Genomic DNA, 11,046 nt, shown 5'->3' on the forward strand with positions numbered 1-11,046 from the left:
TGTATCTTGGAGAATGTAGTGTTCTTAAAGATTCAGTTCCAAATATTATCCCAAGGAAAAGCTACCTGGTCTTTTATTCCAATGCATATTATTGTTTACAGGTATTTGGAAGTGTAAGTTACAATCCAAATTTTTTAAAGTCTCAAAAATTTTTTAATTTTCTGTTCATTTCATTTGAGTACTTCTGCCTAGTAATGACATATCTGACATTTAGCACAGCAGCTGTCAAAGGAGAGAAGGTTATATGAAAGAAGTAAAGCTAAAATTTTTGTGAGTTTTTATGTTGCTAGTTTTAAGCTTCTCATCTGATATTTTAACTCTAGCTCAGTCAATTTCTAAACTGTAGTTTTAAGTTATTTAAGTGTTTAAATAGGATTTAGTTTTTTAACATTTTATATTAATTAATAATAAAATTTTAAGACAATTTTAATAAAATCTTTTAAGACAAGGACAAGCCCTGCACTTTTTTGAAAAATATTGATACTTGAAGATATACTGCAAAACCAATTCTTTTAAAATAAATTATAGTGGAATGGCAGAGAGGACCAGTAGTGATGTCAAGGAACACACTGTGAGGAGAGCAGTGCCAAAAATTCAATACTGACAGCTTCATATACTATCAGTATGGAAGCGAGAACTTTCTTACACTAAATCATTTTTTTCAGTGGAATTTGGAATGGGGAATTTGATTCTTCCAAGCTGAATTACAAAACATATAGTTGCAATTTTGTGATTAAATTATGTGTATCCTATGGCACATATACCAATCATTCAAAAGACTACCAAGAAAGATACATTAGGAACTTCTTACCATGCAGTTACCATACAGGACTTTTACAGTGTCAGTGGTATAACAAACACATAGGTAAAGCAGGGAGAACTGCCTTTTTGTTGTTGTTGTTTTTTTCCCCATACTTGGATGGAGAAGTTCAAAAAATATGTGACTGTTCCCCAAAAGCAGCCAGGTGCACCATCAGTTCAGTGCAGTGAAGAACACCATGCCTTACCAGATAGAAACAAAATTCCTTTCTCTGTGCACCTATTGAAAAATGCCATGATTATTTTTTTTTTCTGTTCTACGTTATCTAAACATTTAGAAATTAAACTTTTAAGCCTGGGATGAAATATGAACATCTATAGTTCCTGTCTTTGAGAGGTATATTTAAAAGATTGTTGGTACATTTAGGTGTATGAAATATTACATAAACAAATTCTGATCCTATTCCTCTCATAGATTCTTTGTTTCTTGAACATCTTAGACTTTAGAAAGTGTAAGGAAAATATACAGGCTTATAGACTCTGCTTCTCCCTCTCTTTCTCTAATCTTGAACCCAGCTCTGAAACCTGGCAATATCTTTGGTGTATGTACAGTTCACTGGGGCACCAACCAGATTGCTGCATTACAAATTACTATTAATAAATCATTGCAAAAACTCAAAGAGTTTAATTGTGTTGGAATAACAGATCTACTATAGAGAGAATGCACAAGGGGTGAAATTGCACTACAAGATTGGCAACTGTTTGCCTTTAATATTAATAGATTAATTAGACAGTGCATTTGAGACATGATTGCCTGGAAATTTTTTATTTGCAAACCAATGCAGTGAACTCAACAGGATGAAACTCTGGTTGTCAATGGTTACTCTGTAGATCTTTGAAGAAAATAGTTATAAAAAATATTTTTATAACTTAGAAAATATCGGCATCATCATTACATGCGCAAATGTAATTAAGAGTCAGTTCAGTGAGTGTGATATTTTAAAACACTCTCAAGATGTATAATGTCAAATCTTCTGTCATGCCTTCCAAACGTAAAGATTTGCCTTGGCCTCTCTTAGAATTGTAGAATCATAGAATCACCAAGGTTGGAAAAGACACCAAGATCATCCAGTCCAATCATCCACCTATCACCAATATTTCCCACTAAACCATGCCCCTCAGTATAACATCTAAATGTTTCTTGAACACCTCCAGGGTCAGTGATTCCACCTGTTCCAGTGCCTGACCACTCTCTCAGAGAAGAATTATTTCCTAATATCCAACCCAAATCTCCCGTGGCACAACTTCAGGCCATTCCCTCTAGTCCTGTTGCTAGTTACACAGGAGAAGAGAACGATTCCCAACTCGCCACAGTCCTCTTCAGGTATCTGAAGAGAGTGATCTCTGGAGCCTCCTCTTCTCCAGACTAAATAATTCCAGTTCACTCAGCCAGTCCTCATAAGACTTGTGCTCCAGAGCCCTCAACAGTTTCACTGCCCTTCTCTGAACATGTTCCAGGGCCTTGATGTCTTTCTTGTAGTGAGAAGCCCAAAACTGAACACAGTACTCAAGACGTGGCCTCGCCAGGGCTGAGTACAGAGGGATGATCGCTTCCCTGCTTCTGCTGCAACACTATTTCTAATACAAGCTAGGATGCCATTGGCCTTCTTGGACCCTAAGCACATTGCTGAATCATGTTCAGCGAACACCAACCAACACCCTCAAGTTTGTTTCTTCTACAGAGTCTTCCATCCACTCTGCCCCAAGCCTGTAGCAGTGCCTGGGGTTGTTGAAGCTAAAGTGCAGGACCCAGCACTTGATCTTGTTGAACTTCATCCACTGGCCTCAGCCCAGCAATTCAGCCTGTCCAAATTACTCTGTAGGGCCTTCCTGCTCCATGGCAGATTGACACTTCCTGACAATTTGTTGTCATCTGCAAATTTACCGTGAGTTCACTCAATGCCTTTATCCAGGTCATCAATAAAGATATTAAACAGGACTGTCCCCAGTATCATCCCCTGAGGAACACCACTCATGACCAGTGGCCAGCTGGATTTAACTCCATCCACCACCACTCTCTGGGCCCTACCATCCAGCCAGTTCTTTACCCAGGAAAGAGTTTATCTGCCCAAGACGTGGGCTGCCAACTTCTCCAGAAGAATACTATGAGAGACAGTCAAAGGTTTTGCTGAAGTTTAGGTAGACTCTGTCAACAGCCTTTTCCTTATCCACCAGGCAGGTCACTTAATCATAGAAGAAGATCATGTTGGTCAAGCAGGACCTATCTTTCATGAATCCATGCTGGCCAGGTCTGATCCCACAGCAGTCCCACACATGCCATGAGATCTCCCTCATGATGATCTGCTCCATAACGTTTCTTGGCACTGAGGTCAGGCTGACTGGCCTGTAGTTTTCCGGATCCTCCTTATGACCCTTCCTGTAGATGGGTGTCACATTGGCAACCCTCCAATCCTCTGAGACCTCTCCAGTTGACCAAGAACACTGATAGATGACGGAAAACATCTTGGCTATCAGCTCCACCAACTCCCTCAGCACCCTTGGATGCATCCCATCTGACCCCATAGACTTGTGGCAATCCAGGTAGAGTAATAGGTCTCTGTTTCCACCTAAATTGTGGTGGGTTTATTCTGCTCCCCATCTGAGACTTCCAGGTCAAAGATAGAGTATGCTGAGGATAACTGTTCTGACTTTTAAAGACAGATGTAGAGATGACATTTAGAACCTTAGCCTTTTCCTCATTCTCAATGGTCACGTTCCCCCTGCAAGTTTCAAGACTTGCATTACCCCACTGGAGACATATGAGCCCAATGGAATCTTTTTAAGCATTTTTTTGTTAGTCATTGCAATTACCAAAATCTGAATGAAATTGTCTACTTCATTAACTGATCAGTGGAAAACAACCCGGATGAAAAAGAATGCAAAGCAAGGGAACCAGAAAAAATATGATTCTAAAATACATATAGTTGTACAGTACTGAGTCAGTGCAGCTGGGCGTTCAAGATGCCATTCAGGCTAATTGGTGATGCACCATCGATGTTGGGGTGATGTGTTTGAAAATAACGAGACATGATTGCAAAACATAGCTCCAGTAATGTCTACCAAGTACCGACACTGTAAAAAATAATTGCTGCACTATTTGGTCTGTCAAACCTAGCAAAAACAATATCCTTAACTATCTTTTCTTCTGCATCTTGCTTCAGTTTTTTATGTATATCTTGACTATCTGCTTCTTTTAACCCTAAACAGTGTTCTGTGGGGAACTATATAGTTATTTGCTCCAATCAACATGAACTGGATTATAGAATGGGACTCAAGGTTTGATATTGAAAAATGAAACAAAAATTATAGAAAAACCACAGCACTACACTAGTATGAATTTATTTACAAAATGAAGCTGTTAGCCTCTAGCTAACTTGCTCTCTTCCATCTCAGAAGCTGTCAGACCTATCATACCTTCTAGTTAATTAATAATATGCAGTAACATATCGTGAGGAAATCTGGCAGGATTTGATTTAATCCAATACGATTCAAGCTTGTCTCAGAAATATTCCTAAAAGGCACAGTATGAAGGCATCATAGTTGAGTAGCAAAATAGACAGAAACATGCTCTATAAGAACAGTGTTTCATGATCTGCATCCCCAGCTATTAAACTGCTGTTTTGCTAAAGAAGTGTCTGCTAACCTCACTTTCCAGACATTTTATTAAAAATGAAACCAGCTTAAGCAAAAATAGAAAGGCCTACGCAGATGTTTCAAATAACTATGCAAGGATTTCTGAATTCTGGCTTTGACTTGAATATCACCAATTTAAATTAACTTAAGGGAAACAGAAAAAAAAATAAGGGGGAATTGTATGGGAACTGCTGAATCACGGCCTGATTGATGACCTGAGGCAAGCAATGAGTCAGCCATGGGAGGACAGCTGAAGGCAATTCATCTGTGCTACCGGAAGGGGTGGAGCCTGGCTCCACCTCTCCTAGACCCATTTAAGAGCTGACTACCACAGAGTAAGGATCTTTTTTGGAGATTTCTTCTCTTGGAGTGTTCTCAGCAAGCCCAGGATAGGGGTATGCTTTTCATCCACTCTTCTTTAATATGATAACCTGTTTAGCCTAACTTTCTTGTGTATTTCTTAATTGTAATATTTGTATATTCATTGATTACACAGGAATAAAATAAAAAAAACACCTAGAGCTACTCTGTTTTCAGAAATAACTACTGGATTGCCTTTATAATTTCAGGAACTATTTGCAGAGTTCATAGCATTTGAGATATAGTGAAGGTCTCAGCTTCAATTGTATGCAAGTCATTTGCAATCAACAGTGCGATATTCAGTCCAAGCACTTGGGCTAGGGTTACTGGAGTATTTTGTTCGTTTGAATTGCATTAATCTTTGTACTTATTTACCCAAGATTTATGGGTTACAGTGATCTCATATTTAAGGAAAAATGGAGAATGCTACTTTAGGTCCAGGCTCTCTCTGCGGCCTTGGATGAATATTGTCACTATGCTGCACCTCAACTATATCTCAGATAAACAGTGTTTTTTCCTAACACCCACAGGTGCTCTGTGAGGTTAACATTTCCAGTAGGGTATTGGAAATCATCAATTATCAGCACTTAAGATGCCAAACAAGGAAGTGGGAAACAAAGGTGAAGTTCCCTGCATACTTCAGGTAAAGCAGGGGAGAAAACTGGTCTCTATGCCTTGGATAACTAATTTTGGGGTGAAAAACTTATTTTCCAGTTAGAAACTCTGCCTAAAAATATCTAAACTCTATCTGAAAAATATCCTTCAGTGAAACTACACATTTCCTAGAAATGCAGTTTTCTACAAATAAGAGTTTTCAGACCAAACTGCAACACTGAAGAGTTTTCACTCAGCTCTAGTGATTAGCCCATGCATGATAGAGCCCACTTGGGCAGACCTCTGGAGAGGTGATGGGTGCCAGCTAGGGTATTGTGACAACCAGCAGAGCTCACCACAGGGTCGCTGAGTTTGTGTTATGTTGTTGATTTGTTTTACTTCATCAGAAATAGTGCCAAAACCAAAGCACAATGAAGTAATAATAATGAATTAATAGGAGTAAACTCAGGATCAGAGTGACTGTTTTGACTCTCCTGATACAAAGAGGTAGAGAGACAATCTTGCTGTTAAAATCATCAGGTAATTAGTTAACTTTATGTGCTCTGCTGAATTTTTACTATTTAACTGGTAAAAGAGAATTAGCTAGTAATTCTCCACCCATGTCCTGGGGATCCTGAACCATGAGTATGTTACACCCTCTCTAATACTTAATGAGAGTCCATCACCATGTAAGTTAGAATCATAGAATTACCAAGTTTGGAAAAGATCTTCAAGATCATCCAGTCCAACTGTCCACCTATACCAATATTTCCACTAAACCATGCCCTCCAGTGTAACATCTAAATGTTTCTTGAACACCTCCAGGATCGGTGACTCCACATCTCTCTGGGCAGCCTGTTCCAGTGCCTGACCACTCTCCCAGAAGTATTTCTTAATGTCCAACCTGAATCTCACCTGGTGTAACTTGAGGCCATTCCCTCTAGTCCCGTTGCTAGTTACACAGCAGAAGAGGCCAACCTCCGACTCTCCCCTCAGGTAGTTGTAGAGAGCGATGAGGTCTCCCCTGAGCCTCCTCTTATCCACACTGAGCAATCCCAGTCCCCTCAGCCATTCCACAACTTGTGCTCCAGACACCTCACCAACTTCTTTGCCTTTTTCTGAAAAAACTCTAGGACTTTGATGTCTTTCTTGTAGTGAGGGGCCCAAAACTGAACTGAACTTGTACCCAAAGCGTGGCCTCATCAGAGCCGAGTACAGAGGAATGATCACTTCCCTGCTTCTGCTGGCAACACTGTTTCTGATACAAGCTAGGAGGTCATTGACCTGTTTGGCCATCTAATCAGTTATACTAATAGAATGCTCATAATGAAATCTGTTTTTTGATCATGTAGTGCTCCTGCATGTGTATAACCAGAAGATGACAATTGCATAGTCAGCCTTTCCAAAGAGGAGGACTGTATTTGTTACCAAACTTCATGAGGAGAATAATGAATTTGTGCATGCTTCTCCTGTATGGTGCAAAATGTCAAAATAGCCATTATTTTCTTTTTTAATGTACGTGTAATGTTACACGTAGTATTGAGATCAATCCAAAAGTCATGAGGCTCCATATTCATTTCATTTGTGATAAGATGATAATGCTAGCAACAGTGATTCTTAATCATTTGAATATGTGATAAAGAAAATTGCATGAAACTTCAAACTGGCAATGTGTGGGGGAAAAACATATCTTCACCCTGGAGGGGCTGAGTTAAGCCTCCTGAAAGCAACGACTTTCAAGAGTACCCAGGATTTTCTTTTTACATTTATCTCCTCTTGCTGTGCACCTCGCTTTATGGATTGCACAAGCCTTTTAAAGTATCTGGTGTGTTCTTCCTGCGCACCAGAGGAAAGAAAGTTGTGAAAAGACAAATTATGATGCTACTTCTTTCCTTTTCACAGAACCGAACTCGGACTTTAGTTTTGCAGTTAAAGCTCTTAGAAATGCAGGAGTACCACTGGGTTGTGGTGGATATTTAGATGCCTGTTTCTCTATAATCTTAACACCACCAGTGTGCTTGAAGTTCCTGCCAACCAATAATAGTGAATGTCAGTATTTTGATACATGGAGCAGCTGGTATCTCCTACTAATATTTCAGTTAGCAATATGAATGCTGGTTATAAATATTTCTGTGCGCTTTGGGAGTTTACAGTTGGAAGGCTTGACTGCAGAAGAACTGGAAGGGCTAGCATTTTCTGACATTGCCTGAATATCTCTTGAAACAACAATTAGACAGGATGACATTTAGATACTACTCATGCATGTGTTCATATCACGAATAAGATCCAGCACTGGCTGTAACTGAGATGTGCTGTTGCTTCAAATTTTTAGCCCCTCATTCTGGTTGCTTATAACTTCACAAAACTGATTGTTCATAAGTTTTCTCCCTGCAACTTTCTATTTGGAGAGTAGATTTGTTTTTAATGATTTCATCAAAAAAGTGTTTGCAGCAAAGCTGGATCTCTCACACAATTTAATGCATTTGAAAGGCTGGAAACATCCGTCTGGGGAGCCAAAGTGCTCCATTCATATGCTTTAACTCATTGCCCAAATTCCAGAAGAGCATGCAGTTGGCTTAGAAGCAGTAAAGTATTATTAAAAGTTAGTTTCTAAAATCCCTGATAATTTCGATAATATGCATGATCTTGTATAGGTGAGGAAACTTGGAGCCTGCAGGTAGATGAAAACTGAGTCAAAGGGAAGAGTAATGACCTTCTAACAAACTCAGAGATTACTTGTTTGGATTTTCCTCTTCCCCCTTACTGAGACAGTTGAGTAGCTATTTCACTTCATCTTAAAAGCAGAACTGAAAGAAGAGATCGGTCCTGCCCTTGGCTTGCTCTAGGCAGCAGTGCCCATCTCTGATGGGGATACTACTCTCTATTTCCTATTTCTGTGCATTCTTCCCCCTCCTATAGTTTTGCAGTCTGGCCACGTAAAAGAGCCTGTGAATATTTAAATCTTGAAAATTAATGCAGAAGTGTTAGAAATACTGTCATACCTGTTTGAAGAAAACAGGTAGCCTCTCCAGAATGAGAGGGGAACAGCAGGAGTGTTTTTTCTTAATGTAAGTTTAATTACAGTAGCCAAGTAGCTCAGCGCTGGCAGAGCATAAGTTGCAGCTCCCTTTTATGATAAACCTGCCAGGAGAAATTTCAAATTCCTTAAGATATGTGTCTAATAACTGGTGTCACCCCTCAAAGGCAGAAGTTTTTGCTCCATATCCCTTTCCACTTCAACTTGCTCAGTTTTTATTGGTCTGTGAAAATACGTAGCAACAAATCCTTTAAAATTAATAACTTATACAATGAAGTTAGATTAATGAATTGCTTTATAAAACAGCTTAATCAATGACAAGGCTAAATGCTGCAGTTCACAAGTTCTGAACTTAGAAGTTCACAAAATAAATCATCTCTGTTTATGCACACTGGGTTTATGCAACTCACCCAGTAAGTATAACGTTCAGTGAATGCGCAGAGATTCAATGGAAGTAGAACAGAAGAGCCAATAGATGGCACTACATGTAATTGGTTAACAGTGCTCACTATTTTTTTCATTAAATTATGTAATTTTTCAGGGCTATTTGTGAATGCATCAACAATACTCAATTTAGTGTGTGACACAATGTTTTTTTTTTCATGCCCATGAGTAGCATGTCTAAAATTTCCAAGGCCAGTTTTAGCACAGCTATAGTAGCTTGAATGGGGGCTCAAAATATTTTATATCTGGAAGCTGCTTTTTTTTTTTTTCCTCTCTGCTTTTTCACTGACTATCAAGACTATTCCAGGAACGCCTCCCAGGCATGCTAGCATAGAACTTCTGGTAGGTGCGTGATAGTTTTCGGCTGTGTTCCTGTAGGAGTGCTGGGCAGCAAGCTGGGGCTGTTTTATTGACTGCATGCCAGTATCCAAATCTGGTGCTAAACTTAGATGCCTGCTGTCAGCAGTACTACTCCTCAGAGTAGCACTTGCAGGATGAGGTGTTACCTCCACAGAATTGCACATATTGCACAGCTGCTGCAAAGCTGACAGTGTGAGTGCTCTAGAAGGGTATTCAGATATCACAGCTGGCTTTGCTTGGTTCTAACCCTATTCTGCATCACAAGGACCATCTTCAACCAAGATACCAATGGTGTAATTCACAGCACAAAGAAAAAACCTTAAAAATAAATGGCAATTTTATTGTATTATAACTACAGTTCTGGGGGGTATGGAAGGTTGAATCTTTCTGCCCAAAGATCCTTTCTGGCAATGCTACCTACCATCTTCTGGACATTGTAATAAAACCAGTGAGGAGCTGTAAACTGGTTTTATCTGCTGTTCTTTTCATCAGAACTTACTAGGTTCTCCAGTTTCATTCCTTCTGGTTCTTACTAACTTGTGTTCAAAAATAAAATGTTCTCATCAGCCATAGAAATTATATAATTATTTCAACTGTGGACAAGAAATGTCTGTCTTCAGGGTGATCACAGAGTTGTAGGGGTTGGAAGGAACCTCTAGAGATCATCTAGTCCAACCCCCTGCTAAAGCAGGCTCCCTAGACCAGGTTGCATAGGTAAGTGTCCAGAAGGGTCTTGAATGTTTCCAGAGAAGGAGATTCCACAACCCTAGTGGGTAGCTCTGGTCATTGATGGATTAGTGATGTCTTGTGAACACTAACAACATCTATACAAAATTATTATTTTGCCTCTGGTTTTCTTCTGCCAAACAGGTCAGTTGTCCACTGCACATTATACTCTCTTAACACGTGTTTTTCTTTTTTGGACAGTGCATCCCCATTGGTACATCCTTGAATGCCATTTCTACTTTGAAAAAAATATTCTGGGTTTTAATTCTTTTAGGTTACTATTATTTAGATATTGTAATAGTATTAGTACAATTACATCTATTTTAATGAAATTTTCCTGGGACTATGTATTTTAAAAACATTATTAGTAAACAACCAAATCAATTTTCTGACATCTAAATGAAATATTTAATTTCCAGGAGTGTGGAGATAAAACTGAGTTGTTTTGAGGTCAATACTTAAGAGTGTACAAATTATGAAGGAGCCTAAATTCCAATGCTCCCAGTAGATAGTGCTGGCCCCTGAAGTAAGAGTGATGCCAGAGGGGCAATAGGGGCATTCAAAGGATGGGAAAGAAAAGTATGTATTTTTCTTTATTCTGGTGAATTGCCATTCCCATTTCCAGTCTGTTGTTGTAACTGCTGTACCACGAATATGCTTTGTTGTCTGTTCTCCAGGAAAAGAGACCCATAACAGCAACAGAGAGTCCTTGTGCCAAGTGGCCGAGAGAGAGAGAGAGAGAGAGAGAGAGAGAGAGAGAGAGAGAGAGAGAGAGAGAGAAACACCCCAAGAAAAACTACAACCGTTATGCATAAGTCAGCAGACATACAGCTGCAAACCTAAGGAACATTTTGTTATTTTCCTTAATTGAATAGTATTTAGGGATACTAAATCTGGACTTTTGATGCAAGCAGCCATTTAGGAAAAGAAACAAATGGAAAAATTGCAGGACTATCTCCTACCAAGAAAATAATTGTGTAAATCACAGCTTAAAAGACAGATAGAAACAGAATCCAGAAAAACAATCAAAAACAAAAGGCAACATCATAGTCTTTTAATTACAATTTTGGAGG

The sequence above is a fragment of the Meleagris gallopavo genome, chromosome 6 (assembly GCF_000146605.3).
Source record: "Meleagris gallopavo isolate NT-WF06-2002-E0010 breed Aviagen turkey brand Nicholas breeding stock chromosome 6, Turkey_5.1, whole genome shotgun sequence".
Lineage (NCBI taxonomy): Eukaryota > Metazoa > Chordata > Aves > Galliformes > Phasianidae > Meleagris > Meleagris gallopavo.